Genomic DNA, 20,911 nt, shown 5'->3' with positions numbered 1-20,911 from the left:
TTAAAATTAACTTTAAAATCGGTAATATTCATTTTTTTATTATGTCCACTTTATTAAACTTCGTTTTATAAAAAATCCGAATTATTTCGTTCATTTTAAATAATGAGGATATATATAATAGATTCCAGCATAGACTATTTTTTCTTTAATTTTTATAAAGAGAAGCAATTTATATGTTATTTCTTTTGGATTTATTTTTATGTTTTTTTACTTTAATATTAAATATATGCCTAATTTACGAATTAAATTAATAATAAAAATATTTTTTATCTTTCATATATTACGGGTTTATCAAGAATTGTGATTTAAAATTCTGTGTACAGAAACGTTGCATTGTTTTTTTTACCGTAATTCCATTAAAACCTTTAATTAACTATATTAAACATTAAACAATACTGCATTACCGTATAAAGGTATCCAGTGTTTTTTTTCACCTTTGATTATGGATTGATTTAAAATTTCTAGAAATAGATGGTCATGTTACAAAGATGCGTTGTATTTTCTACCATTTTTAGTTAACGGAATTATGATAAAACTCAGTGCAAATGGCAGTTTTTTTGCACAAAATACCAAATTATTTACATGTTGTTATACCATTTGAAAGTCTATAGTACGCCTATATTTTTTACAAGAGTCTTTAATGTTATTTCTATTGATCACTTTCTTATTATAGGGATCAACTTCTATTGTTATTTTTATAGTATTATTGTGATTTGATTTTTGTTACTGTGTACAATTAAAACTCAAAATAACTTATGGGTATATCTTTTTATTGCTCTTTAATACATGAAGAAGAACCAATAACTATATATTCTACAAAAATAGCTTGTATATTTTATTGGAATTTCTCTTTGACCTATTCTAAAAAATTATATACATTTTATTGTCCATGAGCTAAGGTTTAGCGTTTTTTAATAATAAAATCATTAATACTTATTTTTTAAGCTCTATCAGCGCCCAAACAATAGGATTGAGAAATACACTTGAATATATAGGTCATAAGGGAAGAACTATCATTGATGAAGATGGTAAAGATGATGCGGTGTAAATAAGTATCAGCCATATCTGTTCTATAGAGCAATCTAAAGTGTTGATTGAAAACTATTAAAGGCTAAAAATCAAACTAATTAATAAATAAAAATCATTTTTTAAACTCCATATGTAACCAAAAACGTATAAAGTTATACATTTAACTATGTTCATTGTAGAAAAATAACAGCTTTTGAAAATATTTAAGATGCTTGTGCCGATTGATATGATTTTAATTTAAATTCAAAAAATATATATTGATAAAGGTGTATTAATTCTGAACCATTATATAGACACACATCTATGTTATTACATATATCAAAAACATGGGCCTTATCTTTTGTAACATCTTCTGCGTGCTTTTTTGTTATTCATTTGATCAGCAATACAGTGGTTTGTAAACGTGAATATATATTATTAAACTACAAAAATAATTAACTTCGTTTTATTTATTTATTTATTTTTATAAAAATTATCCGTAGATGAATCCTATACGATTCTTTATGATATATCTTCAATGGAATTATTAATTAATACATAATTATACTCTGAAAATTTGCCATTCTCATATTCTATTGGGAAATTAGCTTAGAAGATTAAATATATGCTTATCTGTTTTACTGAAATATTTTAAATAAAAAGTAAACATATGATTTGTAAGCTGGGAATATTTTTTATTTTGCATAATACGAAATTGAAATTAAAATTGTGATGAAATAGATAAATACAGGCGTTAAAAATACTTCAAATGAAAAAAGATATTGCGATTTATATCAGGATAAAAAATTGGAAAACAATAATTTTCTATAAAACCACAAATAATTGTTATAGATACATAAAAAAACAAAAATATAATAAATAATGGAAATAAATATGTAAGATTGACATGAAATATTTACTCGATGGATTAATCGGATTTTTTTTTGTGTGTTATAAAAGATCGTTAGATCTCATCTAATATATTATTGGCCAATTTAAAACACATGAGAAATTCATTAGGGTATATAGATAGGCTCGGGAACTTAAGGGTGTCGTTTTTATAAATTGAACGTGTGGCTAAACTATAAAATACCGATAACTTGGCTGATTTATACAAATATATTTTGTTTGGTTCTTATATAGGCATAAAATAGCAAAAATAAACAAACTACTAGAATCATGTTATTAAAATTATCTATATATAACACTGGGTGCATTTATGTAAGTATTCTATAAACGCGCTTTTTCAAAATATAATTTAAAAACTTATCCATTTCATTTACGCAACTTGTTTAGACATTTATGCTTACTTCATATTTATAAGATTGATATATATATAAAATAATTAACCTTTTTATAAAAAAAACGCTAAAGCAGAAATAAAAACACTATAAAAATCATCTTATTACTTGTGTAAATTCTCAATACTAATATTTGTTTCGTTTTATTATGTATTTTATAACGATCTATATTATTTTATTTCTTCTTGATAATTAATTAATTTATATTATACGTATTATTAAAATTGCTTCATATTTCGTGGACAGTTTTTTTATATACAATATATTATGAAAATCGTGTTTTTAAAATCTAAAATCCCCGTAAATGTTTTTAATTATATTTTCTGAAAAATATATTCAGATTTAATATAATATGATACCGAACGCTTAAAAGTGAATCTAATTATTTAAATCTCTTTCAATGTATAGTAACTAATATAATATTAGAAGAGATATTCGATGCTAAAAATTTAGGATTTTCTGTGTCCATGTACATTATATTTTTTTAAATATGAAAATTTAAACTTTTTTTATGACAATCGTAATATATTATATATATTTTTTGATCCTTGTAAATTTTGAATGTAAATTATCGTATTTATCGTAATAAGAAGATTTATAGCGGGGGTTTTGCCGTTAATAAAAGCATTCACTGTCTCTATGAACTTTCGTATTCCCTTTTTAATCTTTTCGAACTTATTTTTTATTATATTGAATACTATTGAAAATTTCATAAGTTAAACAGTAATAATATTAGAATTACTCTATTTTTAAAAAAATGATGTAAAGACTACGATGAATAGCGTATTAATAAATAGGTTAGTATGGTGAAAATAAGTTATTTTTTTAAACTTTTTAGATGTTATAGTCTAAAGGTTTCTATAATTTGATTTTTTGGTGCATAATTTTTTGTCCTACTTGAAAAAAACCATGATAAATTTTATGATTTATTATATGATCAATGTATGATTTTTAATTATTCAATTCATCAATAATTATCGAGAATATACAAAAAATGTATAATTATCTTATATTATGTTTTTTTCTTATTTGTTATACATAAATGGTTTTGGTATTAATAACACATGATCTTAAATTATTAAAAGTAGTAATTTATATTATTGTCTTTGTATCTTACTATAGCTTTATAAATCGTTTTATGCTATTTTATATTTTTTATTCTGATTAAAATATATTTTCAATGAGAAAATCTTAAAAAATTATGCCTTTTTAATATAGGTTAATCCAATAAAAAATTTCTATCTTTATGAGTTTGCCGTTTTTTTGTATTAGAATCTATAAAAATTAAAACTTAATTATCGTAGGCTGATAATTATTCAGGTCAAATATTGTATGGAAACTAAATGAAATCAAAATTGGAAATAGACAAATTGAATTATGTTATTAGGTAGTTTATTGCCTTAAATATACAAAATACGGCTTTTATGGGAAAAATTGCACTATTTTTATGAAATATGCATTTTAAACTTTTCTATCTTGCTATTTTTTATTTTGATGGGTCATTAAATCGGTCTATCGAATTAATTATAAAAATAAAATCTGCGGTATATTCTCTTATTAGTTTAACCGAAAATTTTTTCTTAAAGATATCTTTTAATACAATCAATTATTTTTTTGTCTGATAAGAGGGTAAATTCTGATAAAGGGTTAGGAACCCGTATAAAAAAATATTTCATTTTATTATATATTTTGCGGCTTTTTCACAATTTTATCTATTGAGACGTAGCCGTTCCATTGGGAATATTTTACAACTCCTTGATACACCCTCCTCTGATCTATCTTCATCAACAGCTCTTCTTCTCTTATATGAGATGAGTTAAAGTGTCTTGATACTAATTAATAAGTTTTTATGCATAAATATTGTAATTTGAACAAAAAAATCACAGAATATAACACTTAAAATTTCTAGATATAAGTAAAAAAGGGCCAGCTTTTACCGTGGCGATGGGTTTCTAAACACGCTGAAAATGTATATAACATTAATTTGCCCTTACAATTAGATTATTTAGAATTGAAATATATATTAAATAATACAACCAAATATAATGATAGTTTATGGTTTATCTAGTATTCCTTTGTGTGTTTACAAGGTGTAAATATTTTTTAAATAAATAAAAATATAAAGATTATATCGCCATGAATAAATCTGATAAAAAAATATATTATTAGCTTTATGATGTATGAATTCTGAAATAAAGAGAACAAAATTTTTTTCTTTGTGTTATAACATGGCAATGAATTAAACATAATATTACTGTTTATATTTTATTCTATTGATCTTCGCCAGTTTTGGCGTATCCGAAAGATTAAGAGCAAAAATATGGATATAATTTTGCATGTGAGCATAGTAAATTATTATAGAGTATTATATATTTTGTTAATTACGGATCTTAGATAAACAAAAAATTTACGAAAATTCCAAATAAAATCAAAGATAAGAAATTTGATAGCTAAAAATATTATGATTCAGTTAAGGCATAAAAGCATCAAAAAATATTATATTTCACATAAAATTGGTTTTTATTATTATTATTTGAATAGATATTATTTTTGCTATATTTTTACAATCGAACGTTTTATCACCCTTACTAATCTTCAATGTTTAATCTAATTATAGGCCTCTTTCATCTGGAAAGTAAATATTATAAGATAAATGTATATTTATTGTATTTATATATATTTATATAAGGTATAATATATATTATGATTTATTTAATGGTGAATTTATGATAAGTGTTCAAAGGCTATCTTTTGGAATTTTTATAGCTATTAGTTGTATAAAAAACTTAAAAATAGCCCTCTATAATTATTGTGAACGAAACTTGTAATTATTTTAACAATATTCATATACGCTGAAACTGCTGTTTATGAATGCATAAAAATTTTCATTTGCAGATTTATAACAGGTCATATGGATTTTACATTTATGTTTTATTTAATAACTATAATAATTCAATTAGAATCCATATACATTTATCTGGAATTGCAAAATTTGATTTTCTTATTAATATTTGATTAATTTTCGCATGTAATTAATATGATATCAAATCTTTTTTTATTATCATTTTGATCATATATTCCTACAAATTGTATCTAATCATATTGGCCTTCTGACAAATGAAGATATTATTTTGTAAAAGACTAGGATTAATTAGGCTTATAATTTATGTAATACAGATTTCTTTAACTTTAGCACAATTTTTTTGTAAGAAGTCATATTTCTGGATACTTTTCATTTTATGTCTATTTTTATCCATATTTCATCAAAGAAAACGAAGGATTATATGGTCGATTATCATATTTAATGGATTGTTCGGAATCAGACTTGCATCGAATATTATTATTAAAGCCTTGAAAAGTTCATCTTCTTTAAATAATACTGAATATAAAAATAATGTTAATGAAAATGAAGTAGAAGCTTTGAATAATAAATGTGATGCCAACTTTTTTGATAACAGCAACACACCTCGAACAGCGGACACTGCAAATCGAAACTGTGAATTTAAAAATAAAAAAAATATAGATGAACAGGAATCATTGAGCAAAACTATAGACCCTGGGTGCGATATTAAACAAAATAACCATTTTTCGACCAAAAAAAGGAATTCTATTGTTCATGCCTCAAGACGGGCAATATTAGTGGATAGAAACAATAACAATAAACTTCTTAATTTAAATCAAGTTCAAGTAGAACAGATAGTGAAAGAACATAAAGAAAGAAGACAGCCAAATTATAATTTACGCAATGATTTGGTTCAAAAAGACATCCAACAATCGAGATCTGATCAAACTGAGAATTCCGGCTGGAATAAAATAGAATTAACCAACAAAAATCCAGAACTTCTCGAAAAAAAAACCAATTTTAAAAGTTTAAATGAAGAAAAAGATAATAGAGAATCGTCGAATCACAAAAAAGATGAATTTTTAAACAAGAAGATTAAGAAACCATATGATACAGAACAAAATGAAAATAACAAGTTAACCTTGTTATATAAACGAAAAAAAACAAGGAATGAAATACATAGAAAACCATTTAAAAACAGCTCGGAATCTTCTAGAAAAAACGAAAGCAACCAGTGTGATTCCTTTTCTGATAAAAAATTAGACAGAAAACATTTATATGGTCAAACATTAAATTCTAATGAAGAATTAAATTCTATAAGTGATATTTCAAATGAAAGAAAAAATTCCATAAAAGAAAATGACACACATGGATGCCTTGAGAATACAAAAATTTGCATTTCATCATCTTCAGAAGAAATTTTTGGCATCTATGGCATAAAACAATAGCATAGTAAATATTTATTGTACAAATAGAAGTGGAACTGTATTTTTATATGTGTGTACATATTTGAGAGGTTCAGAAAAAATTCATTTTTACAAACTTTTAATCTTCAATTGTGTGGAGATAAGAAATACAAAATCATACATGAATCTTTAGAATGCACTAAGAAGCTATTTATTATCTCTAATTATCTCAAACCACTGCTGTAAAAACAATGCTATAACTTTTACATTAAACCCATTTTTGATTATATGTACACAAATAAAGGTGTTGCTTGTATCTATAATTTTTATCATTGTATATTTTATATATTAAAAACATAATTATATATTACTCATAAGCTAATTCGCAATTTTTTTATCCTTCGTCAATAATTCTTGGTTAATGAACTAATATTTGAGACAACTTTTTTGTTATTGCATATAAACAATTTTAAATTTTCTTGTCAAGCGCATATGTTACTAATATTTTGTCTTTATTGCATAACAAAATATACTAAAATAATTGCTTATTTGCCATTTTTGACTACTGTAGTATTTTTTATTTCGTTATATATATCTTGATATAAAAACATCGGAATGGTTTTGCTGTTAAAAATTATCTTCTGCGTATAAATGTGTTTTTATATGATACTAGTTTATACATTATCACCACGCCACGTTCGTAAAAAGACCATAAATATGTGTATCGCGTTTTCTTAATATGGTTGCTAAATTTTACATGTATTAAATTTCAATTTTGCACTTATTCATAAATTATTATGATTAATATGTATATTTTCTCTTCAAGAAGTTGATTCAAAATTTAACCATCACGTTGATTATCTTATCTCTTTTTTATGTCTTTATATAATTTTCGCTGTAATTCGAACTGCAACAGTTGTTTTTATGACTGTCTTTTAAATATATGCATATAGTTAAAATTTTATGATTCAATTTATATGAGATATGTTTTTTTATGGCGAAATAATGAATATAGAAGTTTTTTTTGGCAATATAATGTTTTTTGAATTCTTGATTGCAATTCTGTGCAGAAAATAAACTCCATGGTAATTCAAATATTGAAAAGCCTGTTATTTGTTATATTCATTTAGTAAAATACATCACATATATAAATAATAAAACAACTCTAAGAATTATTCAGAACTTACACCAACCCTGAGATTCATGAATATATATGAACATCATATTAGATAATGTTGTGTAAAGTTATAATAAAACTTATCGGAAAACCAGTAAAATATTTTTTAAATAGAAATCGTACTTTAATTAAAAAAAGGACAATAAGCGGTTTTTATTTCTTTTAATTTAAAATCCTATCTATAATATTTCTATAAAATGGCCAATACCATCCATAGATTTGTTATATAGGATTTTACTGTTTTTAATACAAAATTAAAAAACTTTCATTTTTCAATAAATCAGAAAACCTAAACAGACCGTTCTTTTTTAAATTTTTTCAATATATACAAAGAAATGAATGTGGCCAATTATAAAAGTGTTTTTTACAAACCTAAAATGCGAGTTACTTTGCTAAATTTTTATTTCATACTGGTATAATTAGAGATAAATTTCAGCTTCAGCAGTTATTTTTAATTATTATGCCAGCAGAAAATAACGATGCTGAAACTATCTGTTACTTTTACTAATTTCCACTAAAAAATATCTTAATGGCTAAAATAAGTCAGTCAAATATCTTTACCTATAATATTAATATCAACAGTGATATCTCTGAGCTCTAACTCCTGTCTGATCATTTATTTCGGTTACAAGAAGTAAAATTTTTGCGTCTATGTACATAAATCAAAATATTTTTTTCGGTGTTATTTTTTCTTACAACGGATCTTACTTTAATTTAATATAGTCGATTTATAATTCTGAATGTATTTTTAATTCCTTCAACTGTTTAGTTTCTAATTTAAAATCAACTTTTTGAATTTTTGCACTATAAGTCATAATAAATGCTACTAAAAATCCCATATCTTACTTCTAAACTAATAAACACCTTTTAGGTAGTTTACATAGTAGAGGTCTGCTAAATTTATAAAATAAAATAGCCATATAAATCGTTTTTTTATGTAAAATAAGTGGTTTGCAAAATTATATCTTGAATCAGGGAATATAACAAAAAATATCAAGATGAATTGGTAAAATTGTTTAGATAATGGTTTTTATTGAATTAAAAACACTTGGTTACGCCGATTTTTTGCATGCGCAAATATAATTATATTTATATGAATACTCTAATTATTTTTATTTATTGTTTACTTTAACAACTAAATTGCGATCTTATATTCGCGTGTGCTTTTATGATAAACAGACATATTATTTTCATTATCAGATTCGATATTCTACGTTAAATCTTTAAAAACGCATATTTTCTCTCTTTAGATTAAGATGATATGTTTTGACTCAAAATATGCTTTCTTCTTTATAAATCCATATTTTCACTATATTTATAATATATTCATACATTTATACACAGTTTTAGTTAGCCTAAAAAGGCATAATGCATAATCAATTTCATTTAAAACATACGAAAAAAATATATGAACGGAATTATACCAATAAAGTAATTCTATGTAGATTTCTTATTTTTACCACTAAAATACATGGTTTACTTATTTTTAGTATAAATTTTTTGATATTATAGTATTCTTAATAATAGAAAGTCAACTAATGCTACTCGATTGTAATTATGTAATTTCTATGTTATTTGCAGTAAAACTAGATGTTAATTTTTTAGATCTTATAAGAATATACAAAAGGACAATAAAATCTTTCAAAAAATAATAAATTTAAAAATGCGTATTTTAATTAAATATTAAGGAAAATATATAAATATTTGTGCTAAAAATAATACTTTCTAAAATAATTAAACTGAAACATAGCTGTATATAACTACTATTTGAATCGTATAATTTCAAGCTAAAGGCATCAAAAAACTGTTTTATTTTGTATTGTGATTAAATTTTATTTTATTTTTAAAACCAATTTATCATGCAATAAAATGATGGTTTTACATTTCAATTTATACTGTGTAAAAATAGCCGTATCTTAGTAATCGACGTATAAATTTTTTTTCACATATTTAAAACTTTCTAATTTTATTATTACACTCTGAAATACTTATAAATCTCACAAGAAAAACATATAAAAAATAATAATAAAAAAATTAAAACAGTAAAAAATTAAACTAATATATCAATCTGTTCGACAGATTAAATATAAAATAATTAAATTAATAGAAATTTCATATAAAAAAATTAAAATATTTGTTCAAAATTATTAGAAAATGGCATGAAAATAGATATGTGTTTATCTGTGAATATTAATTAAGTCAAGTGGAGCTTCATAAAAATTACATTTTTATTTTCAATTTAACAAAAAAATACCAATATCTATTCGTCTCTAAGTTCTTTTCTTTTCTTTTTTAGTGCTGTATTTCAGGTTGTTGTTCTACGAATAGATATTTGAGCATTTACTTTAAATCAGATCAACAAAAGTATACTTTTGTGTTATTATATGGTGTTCATAGTCATTAAATGGAATATAATTTTAGCCTTTTTATTCATCCGTATGTATTACTGAACCCCCTCTAAACATCACTTAGGGCATTTATTGGTTTTGTTTCAATGTATTTGGAACAATTACAGCTAAAACTTTGCTAAATAATTATCAAAGGTCTAAAATATTCAAGACCCGGGTCTGATCTGTTGGTTTTTCCTTAATGATACTTGACTATGTAGTTAAGCATTAATGAGTTAGCGTTTGCAATACAGCCAGGCGCACACTTTCATACTATATCGTTGCTATGAGTTATATTTAAGATTTTCTTGTCCATAATTGTTAATATTATAGCTATCATTCGATTCATGTTAAAAAATTGCATACATTTCTTTGTGGGTAGCTTCTTGTTAAGAAGAACCGAAATTTTAGCAATATTCTGATGAAGATTTAAAAATTACTGGAAAATATATCTTTTTACTGGATAACGAAGTTTGGTATTTATTTCTGGTTTCATTCATAGACATTCAGTTGTGAACATTACAGTTATATTTTGTTGCTTCTAAATACATTAGTAGACTTGGTGGCCTATAAAGACTACCCAATTTATAATTATGCAATAGATTATCATTTTTACAATATTAAAATATCTTTTTTAGTTTCAGCTTCTAAATTACTTAATAATTGAACATTTGACGGGTGGCTATAGGTATTTCAACTACATAAAAAAGAAAACCTGACAGAGAGGATTTGTATCGATCCATAATTTTCATTAAAACTTATATTAATGATATTTTCGAAATATATTTTTAAATTTTATTCTAGTATAATTTGATGGTTATTATTTTTTTATGAATAAAAAATTTTTACAGCAAGAACATATATTAATAATTTCACTGTATTTATTTGCAAAAATTATAATTTTAATATGTTTATATTACACAAAAGCTAATAATTTTCGCCCTTCTGAGTGCAAAAAAATACAACTACTTTACAAATATTGTTTTCTGATTTATAGCATACTCGCTTGTATCTCTTAATAATAATTTAAAAAAATATAATTAAAAATAACAGCGGCATCAATTGCACTCTACATAAAAAAGAGGAATAAAATCCTTTTCTATGTGTAGCCACTAAAAATGCATTTTAATGATCACATATAATTGCTGATAGTAAATATAATGCATATATATAGTTTCTATTGTGTAATCTGCATATATAGTTTCTATTGTGTTAATCTCCATATATAGTTTCTATTGTGTTAATTTGCATACATAAAGCTTCTATTGTGTTAATTTGCATATTTTTTTAATAATACCTTTTCATTTCTGCATAGAAAGACTATATGATTAAGTTTTCAAGTAATGCGTGAAATATGCTGATTCAAAAATGCTCGAATTGATAAGCGTATTTATTTGCTCGAGTTTGTTTAGCATTTTATGTATGAACATCAGTAAAAGTATATATATACTCAATCGTTGAAGCGGTATCTTTATATGTTGCATTATATTTTTTTATTGTACATCGCCCTTAAAGCACATTTATAAGAGATTTCAGCGTCTTTTCAATAAATTTTACATAGATTACTTTAAATCTTTACATAGCGGACAATTAGTTATAAATACATTTTAATGGTTTCAAAATTATATAGTAATATTATAAAATAACTAATAGAATTCCCTTGTTTTTTTAAAGATTATTTTAGAGATTTTATGTATAATCTGCGTATCTAATGTGTCTTTTGTTTAGATGGTAATCAATTTTGTTCTATTATCATTAAATATGTGCTGCTTTGAGCCAGAAAATCATAGTTATCATATGATTTTATAAAATAATAATAATTAATAAAATAAATTGGACCTATATAAAATTTACAACATTTATAGGCTGCTATGTCTCGAAATTAATTCAATTGAAAGAAAAGGTTTTATCAGAGGCGACAAAAACCACATTATTGAATTATATATTTATAAGTATTTTTAGATGATTTTAGGTATTTAATATTATTTTGTTGGGCAAAACTGGATTTAATAATATATTTTTCGATCGTCAAGACTGTGAAGGTTTTAAAATATTTTTTTTATAAAAAATACACAAATAACCCTATTTTTGCTATGAAAAGAACGCCAGTAAATATCTAAAAAAACAATGAATTTTTTAGCGCTGTTATTTATGCCAAAAAACAAGAATTTTTTGTTTTTGTATTCTCATCTGCATATATAATATTTTATTTTTAACAAACAAAATTCAATGGTTGGAATATGTTTAGCATCTGTTTTTTTTTACTCAAGCGATATTGAAATCGCATAAAAATGTAAAAATCTTATAATTGGCTCGTATCTAGTATTTTATTTTTCTAAACTTTTTTGAAAAAAATCTTGAATTTAAATCAAATCAAGAGGTTTCATAATTTGTATTAGGTTGTAAAAATAATAGACCTGATTTCTTTGCCGCAAGAGATTTTTGCTCTCTAATTTTTATATCTTATCACGGCAATAATAATATTTTTGTAAATATATCAGTTAATTTATTTGTTGCATATTTATATTTAAAGAAATATTTTTTATTGCTTACAAAAGTTCAAACTTCATTAATTATCGTTAATCAATAAATAGTTCTATAATATAGTGATTTTTTTATGGCTTATGCCATCCTATCTAAAATGTTCTATTTTTAATTTTTATAGTAAAATACTTATTTCATATATTTAATGCCATTAAAATCTCGGATTGGGATATATTTTCGTAGTAAAATGTAATTAGGTCTCAATCATATATCCAGTCTAAATTTCTAATATTTAGTTTATTTTAACCCTATTTACTTTTTTCCAACTTTTTTGTTTCCTTTGAATCTAATCCACTTAATTTTATAGTTTATATTAATGGAATTCAAATTTGTGTGATTTGCTTTTTATAAGACATATAAGATTCATAGTTTAACTGATAATGTCAATAGAGTCATCACTATGGGAAAACATCTTTATTATTTCAATTATGACTGTAATTACTTGCAATTGAATATAGGAATCGCTTTAGTTTTTTCATAGACATATCCAAGTTTATCATTTAAGCCAATAGCTTACTTTACGTGGGTCGGTTTAGTAATTTTTCACTATCCCTTGACCCTAGAATTAATTATAGTTTGTTAATTTATCCTTGCATTTCCATAGGGGATAAGAAAATTCAAACATTTAATTTTTTATTATAGATCGAATGTTTAGACCCCTCAAACATCGCCACTTATCTTTTTTATTGTAAATTGATTCGTTTATATTCAATAACTAAAATACCGATTTTATAGTATATTAAAGAATAAAATAAATCTATGTCTGTATAAAACCTTATGTTCTAATTTTTTTGCAGACAAAAAATTTTTTCATGCATGAAGTTTGAGGTATCTAGCCTGTTTACACATACAACATTCTTGCCGAAATCTATAATATAATCTTGTTTGACTATAGTTATATTTTCTATGGCGCGAGAAACTTGAACTCATCTCATTTGAGAGAGAAGAGCAGTTGTTGAAGATAGATCAGGGGAAGGTGTCAAAAGATGCATCAAGTAATTTTGCAATATTCCAATGGGCTGACTACGTCTAGATCTATAACATTGATTGAAGGAAACTTCACCCATAAATAAAAGATACATGGTAGTTCATTCTATAGTGATTTTTATAAGAATTTGAAAATAATTGCACAGGAATTGTTTTATATAGTTTGATAATCAAATAAAATGACTGAAATTGTAATTTCATATGTTGGGTCAAAAAAGTTTAAATGGTTAAAAATCATTTAATTTGTGCATCTCGATATATGTCTTCTGTACTTACTGCTAAGTCTAACTTATGAAAAATTTCCATTTAAGTAGGACCCTCTTTGGCTAATTTTTATAAACTTACTTTTTAACCTATATCTATATAATTAGATGGTAATGATACCATAAACAGACTCATTTTATATATTCTGATAATTTTCTTGGATTTCATGAATGACCTAAAATTATCCCCATGCATCAATATCTTTGTTTACATAGAGTTAATAATTTTTTACTTGCATATCTCAGTACTAATTATTATTGATGTTTTCTATCCAAAAAAATATCCTTTCAACGTTATATGATCGAATATGTGTGTATTATGATACAAAAAACACAAAATTTTACATATTTGCATATTCTGATTTGTTATTTCTATGTAATGCACATTCATAATTCTATATATATCCATATACTTCTATTAAATGTATTTAATATAACGATTTTGTGAATATACTCTGCCTTTTTAAAAAAAAATAAGAAAAAAATATTAAACTTATATATCAGATAATCTCATAATTTATCAAATTAAATTACAAACTAAGTAGTTTTTAGAAAATTCGAAGGCCTTTTACGTTGTTTTATTACTTGGAAAGAGTCGAATTATGCTGAAAGCCTACAATAAAGTGCAGATTGTAAATAAAAACATTAAATTATATTTAAAATCCTTGATTTCACTGTTTATAATATGTAATAATTTAGAAGAATAAAAGCATTATGTAAAAATACGTTTTGGTGGACAAATGTGCGAGAAAATTGCACATCGTGCCTATTTTTATTGGATTATGCAGTTGTAAACTTTGTTATATATGAATCAAGATAAAGATATTTTAGACAAAAATATTTGCTTGAATTCTAATTATCGTGTCTTTAAGTGATTCAACTGCTTGCAAAAAAAAGGGGTATCACTTTTACTGTAAATTGTATCTATGTTTTTATTTTCGTTTACCGATACCTTTTTTATCCAAACATGTGTCGAATATTAAATTTTTTTATCAACTTCATTAAATTTATGTTGGGATTATATTACGCGTTCCTAAATAACCATAATATAAAATAAAGCGGTTTTAATATGGTAAAAGAATTGATAATTGGATATGGCGTTCTAGTCCATGGTCTTATTATTTTTATCTTTACTATAATTTTCTTTTTTTTGCTATAACTAAATCTGTGAATTTTTTTTACTTTGCTCCTAAAAAATTACGCTTTAGCTATTTATTATATCAACATAATATATAACCTTTACGACCTTCATTTAAAATATAAATCGTAAAATCTAAATATACAGATTTGCTAAAAAGAAATTTATCCGACAAATATATTTAAAATTTTTTTTTTATTAGTTTTAATATATGAAACTGCGCGAAAATATTGATTATTATCATAAAAGTCTACTTTTTATTTATGGTTAATTTCATTTATACTGTTTAATTTTATGTCGTTTGAATCTTTAAAAGGTGTTATAATGCGACTGAACACTAAGACTGTTCGCATAATCTTCTCCTTTGAATTCAAGTCAAGTCAATCTATTATTTTTGTTGTATAACCATTCTTAAAACTATACCAACAAACATAATTTTCTCATTTTAAAAAGTGAGATTTTGAATAAATGGTTATTTTTAGGACATTATATATTTTGGTAATTATGTTTTTTAAAACATTAAAATACTATTAAACTTTTTTATATACACTAAAAAAAATATAAAAACCGTTTTTATTGTTTTAACACATGTGTTAAACTATAAAATTTTTTATATTATTCTTTTGCGCACATAGAAAATAAAGACATAATTTATTTAAGAAATTTGTTTTACATCGCTTATATTTATTATTAACAAATAAAATGCATATAAAAATTCAATTATTTGTATTTTCTTGGGATATTATTAATATCTGTATTTTGATTAGTTAATGTTCTTTTATTTACAAAAAACATTCTTAGATGCGTAGAAAATAAAAATACGCTGTTTAAAAATATATCATGTGTAAAGTTATCATTATATGTGTTAAAAAAGTAATTAATAGCTTGCTTCAAGGGGCGATCTTTGAATCTGTAATTTTGAAGAAATTTTATTTGTACTATTTGTAATCATAATTATCGCTTTTATTATGACCATTATCGCATCTGATTCATGAATATTGATATTTTTTTCCTATTTTTATCTGATGTTATCAGAAAATAAAAACAAAAGGCTTAATAAATATGTAGTATAGGTTGATCTCTATTCTTTTTTTTTTCAAAAGAATACAATAAAAAAATATATGAAATCTATTTTAATAAATTTTGGATTTTTATCTGCATATAATTTGTATATTATATTCTAAAGATATTAAATTTTCTTAATCTATTTGGCCTAAAAATTTAAATCGAGGCTTAATCATGTTTTAAGTTTTTTTTCGGTTCAAAGAGAGAAAAATTCTTTTTGTAAATATCAATCAATTTCTATTTCAAATTGTTACTAAAAAAAATATAAATTATTAATTTACCGTTTTAATCTTTTCTACTTTTTTTTCTCGATTTTTTTAGTAACATCATATATTAATCACTATATCAAGGCCGTTTTTACTGGTAATATAGTATTATTCAATATGTAGGAATGTTTAACAGGAAAAAACCAATGAATCGGTTTTATATACAAACAAACTTATATTTAATTATTTTTTTTCAAATTTCTTTTCAATATAAACGTTGTTTAGAAAAAATTGAATAGCGAGTTTTTTTTACGCCATTACGTTCTACAACCATGTTTTCACGTTTATGTATTTAGAATTTTTTTATATATAAGTTTTCGCTTTACATTTATCTAAAATTGCATGCAGTTGTGTTTTTATACACTTATTGCACACCACAGAATGAATTTTTTATTGTTCTTAATTGAATATATTATAAATTAACGAAATCAATACATTATTTTTATTTGACCTGTGTTTGTTGCAAATAAATTAGAGCTGTAAAATCATCAAAATATATAATTTTTTTCGATTTTTTTATTTACAAAAGATTCGCATGATAAAATATACATAAAGCATTTAAAAATTCATCTTTATTACCGTATAACATGTACATATATCTTCACTACACTGCATTTTTCGTCTAAGAAAATAGGCATCATTTATTGGTGTTTAATCTGTCTAATCTTAAGGGGTTTTTCTTGCCTGTAAAAACACACTAATAGGCGAGTTTTATTTGAAAGAAGTTGGACAAATCGTTAATTGTGCTATTTTAAATTTTATATCATGCAATTATAAAAACGAAGCATTAAAATCATGCTATTCTTTTAATGAGTCATGTATAAAGATTATATTGCACTATAGCTTAGTGTTCTAATTGAAATTGGTTTTTTTATATTAAAAAGCATATTTATTTTGATCTAATGCCAATAAAATTAAAATATCAAACACTGCAATTTCATATATTTTGATGATAAATATTTTTTATTTTTCTTTTATCTCATGTAAACTTTTTTTTTCTAGAAAAATTTACCAAAATATGCGGAAACCTTTTATAGTATCATTTTTTTTTATTGGGAAAGAATAGTAAAACATAATGATTCTTCTAAAATATCTATGTAAAACCAAAAATAACAAACATACCTGCGAAGATTAAATGGTACTACTATATTATAATAGTAAATACGCTTTATTTTATACTTTAAAGCTCATAAAAAATCATATTTATGAGCAATCTATTGTCATTTTCTTGGTTTGCGCAAAAATTTATCCTTTTAATATTTATCTACGCCTTTAATTTATTTTATAAATAAGCAAACTTCTTTTGATTATTTTTTCACAATTTTTATTTGCTAGATTTGAAATATATAGATCATAACTCTTAAATTTTATTTTATTCTGATACCTATTTTGTATTTCTTTAGCTGTCTTAAATCACAATTAATTATAAAAATATTGTGTAATTAGGTTTATAGATTATTTTGTTGTTTTTGCGTGCTGCAAAAAATTTCATATTTGATACTCGGTTGTGCAAAAAAAATTAAAAAATCTAACATAAATTATTAAGCTTTGAAGATGCTTCAATCTATTATCATATATTAACCCAATATAATTTTGTCATATATAATCATGAATATAAAACATTCATAGAATTTACTTGTATATAAAAAAACTTTTGAAAGCTTTAAAAATAAATCTTGGCCTTTAAAAAATATTTGTGAATAAGGCATAGATCAAGCACTGAAAACGATTTTTTCTTTGAATATGTCATTATGTTTTCTTTTTTTTACAAAAAAGCACCAAAGAACATAGTATAAAACAATATCTGATTATCTTTCTTAAATGACATGTAAGCGACTTTTTAATCTTTTTTTTTCGTGATGCCGTGCCATTTCAACGCCGAAAAATTTCAAATTAGGATTCTAGAATCTTTTTTGTATGTAATTTTATGTATCACATTATAATATATTGAATAAATAAATTCAGCAAGTCTTCTACTGTCTAATCTTATTTTTCACTAAATTTTATAATTCTAGTATAATACTGGCTAAATATAATATGCTCAGAATCAAAGTTTTTATTTATACTTTTTTATATAAAAAATATAAAAATTATTATTTTAAAAATAAATGATGCTTACGTTGGCGCAAGCCAGCCAGCTTTTTTGAATTCTTCATATAAAAATTCCGTATAAAAACCATTTTCCTCAGAAAATTAGTACCAAAGGCATAAATATATGTATTTATCATAGCTAAACTCTTTTTTGCATCTCTAAAGTCTTCCGCTTTCTATTTTTACTATCATAACTATTTAAAAATATCAGAGCTTTTATTTTTATATTTAGAACTTTTCTTGGGCAAATGAAGTTACGATTGCGTATTTATAATATGATTTTTTATTATCTGATCTCAGATTATGACTTTTTCGGCATTCATATGCACAAGGCTCTCTAACAAGTAATATTTTATATAAAATCATGTTATTTAAAGCAAAAGTTTCTTTAATTCAAAATAAACAATATTTGGTAAAAATTAGATGATAATTGATAGATTTAGAAGTATAAAATCACACTTAAATACATTGTTCTTTAAATAGTCATTATATTTTTACTTCGGCGTAACTGCATAATTATCGTGTTTTTTATTATTAAAAAAAATTTAAATTCGGAATTATGTACACAGTGTTATGATTTAGAGTGTATAAAGGTGAATTTATCATATCTAATTTCTTGGTTCTCAAAAAAATCCAAAAAATTTGATATTTTTAGGTATAATAAATTATTTAAATATAACATGGGAATTGCATATTCCAGTTTATGGTGGTAATATTGGATAGAATAAAATGTACAAATGTTATGCTGAAGGGTTTTTTTCCGTTATAATTGTTTCTACTTATTCCTATGTTATGTATAGACGCTAACTTTGATTTTTAATTATGTAATACAGGAATAAGTTATTGATACTAATATCCAAACAATAAAAATTTTGTATTGTATGGTTATTTTAAAACTTACATTCGCTATCTTTATCTTTTAAATTTATGTTCTAGCTACAGTTTCATACTATAGTTTGTTTAAATGTATTTTCAATGCTCTAATGAGTCTTTTAGATTCCAATAGCTATCTGTTTTTCAAAAATTCTTTAAAATAGTACAAATTTGTGCTTGTCAAATTATTTTGCTGTTTTGTGTGAATATATGCTGTGTAACATTTTTTTATATTCTCAAATTTTTTATGCATCCATAGAAAAATAATATATTTTGTTTTAATGCTGCACTTCAACAAAAAAGCCATAAATTTAGTTTGAAAGCAAAAAAAATGGAACGAAAATATCTTATTGTTATATATTGACAGACTAAAGTAAAAAATTTTACTGGCTAGACCTTTAAATACCACATGTTAAACCCTTTTTTTAAGTTTTTACAAATAATATATATAATATATAAGTATTTCTTATATACAAGGATGTATTTCATATCAATATAACTTATAAAGATATCAAAGGCCATTAACACAAAACTTATAAACTAGTATCTTTTAGTGATATGTAATTAATAGAATGTGCCAGAAATTATATGTTATAAAAAAAGCGACTACTAGCTTCTACTCAGTAAATTATATTTATGTATCAAATGTTGTATACTATTCACAAAAAGAATTATATCTTGGAGCAAAATATCATGAATTTACTTATGAAATAAAACATTCTAGAATTATCGTAAAAATTCGATAGAAATAGCCCGATATAAAATGTGAATAAGCGATGAAATATTGATTGCTGTATTCTTTCTGCTATTAATTAGTAAAGCATTGGGTGTTATTATATCTGAAACATAACAGCATTTTTTTATCTTAAAAATGCGGGAAAATATACAAATAATAATTTTAGAAAATTGAAATATAAAATAATTATTGGATATTTTGCTCGTGTGATCTTTTTCTCGTTTTATTGCTTATTAAATAAATTTTTTCACAATTTTTTTTACTTAAAACGTTTTTAAATTAAATTATTAGGCTTTAAAATTTTTTAAAGGGGTGTTAAGGCTTTTTTATAGCAAAAAGATGCGCATAATGGTTTTCTAGCCTTATATTACATCAAATGAAACATATGATATTTCTGGCTAATAAATATATAAAAAATTCATTTCAGGTTTATTAACGAAACAAATGCTGTGTTTACTTCAGTATTCGTGTTTTTTAATTTATTTTAGAAAATCGCAATCATTTGTTAATATCCAATCTATTTAATTTTAAATCCATGAAACTCAAAAATTCTATTTTAAAAAACCAATATTGTATTTATAAGTTTTTTGATTTTTTAATTTGCATAGGACATATTCGTACTTTAGAGTAACAACTAAATCGAGGTATATATTTAAACTATAAGATTGCGAAATTTTCTTAAACTAGTCAGTCGTTAAAAGAGAATAGGTATCGAATAATATGCGTATAAAAGTAGATATACTCAAAAATTTAATCGATTTACCAACGAGAAATTAATAACGCTAAGCTTAAAGAACTTATATAATATACAAAATAGAAATTAACTC

This window comes from Rhyacophila brunnea, unplaced genomic scaffold (assembly GCF_057557595.1).
Source record: "Rhyacophila brunnea isolate RB1 unplaced genomic scaffold, BYU_Rbru_1.0 scaffold_108, whole genome shotgun sequence".
NCBI classification, from domain to species: domain Eukaryota; kingdom Metazoa; phylum Arthropoda; class Insecta; order Trichoptera; family Rhyacophilidae; genus Rhyacophila; species Rhyacophila brunnea.
The sequence above is the reverse complement of the archived record's forward strand: the minus strand, read 5'-3'. Positions refer to the sequence as shown.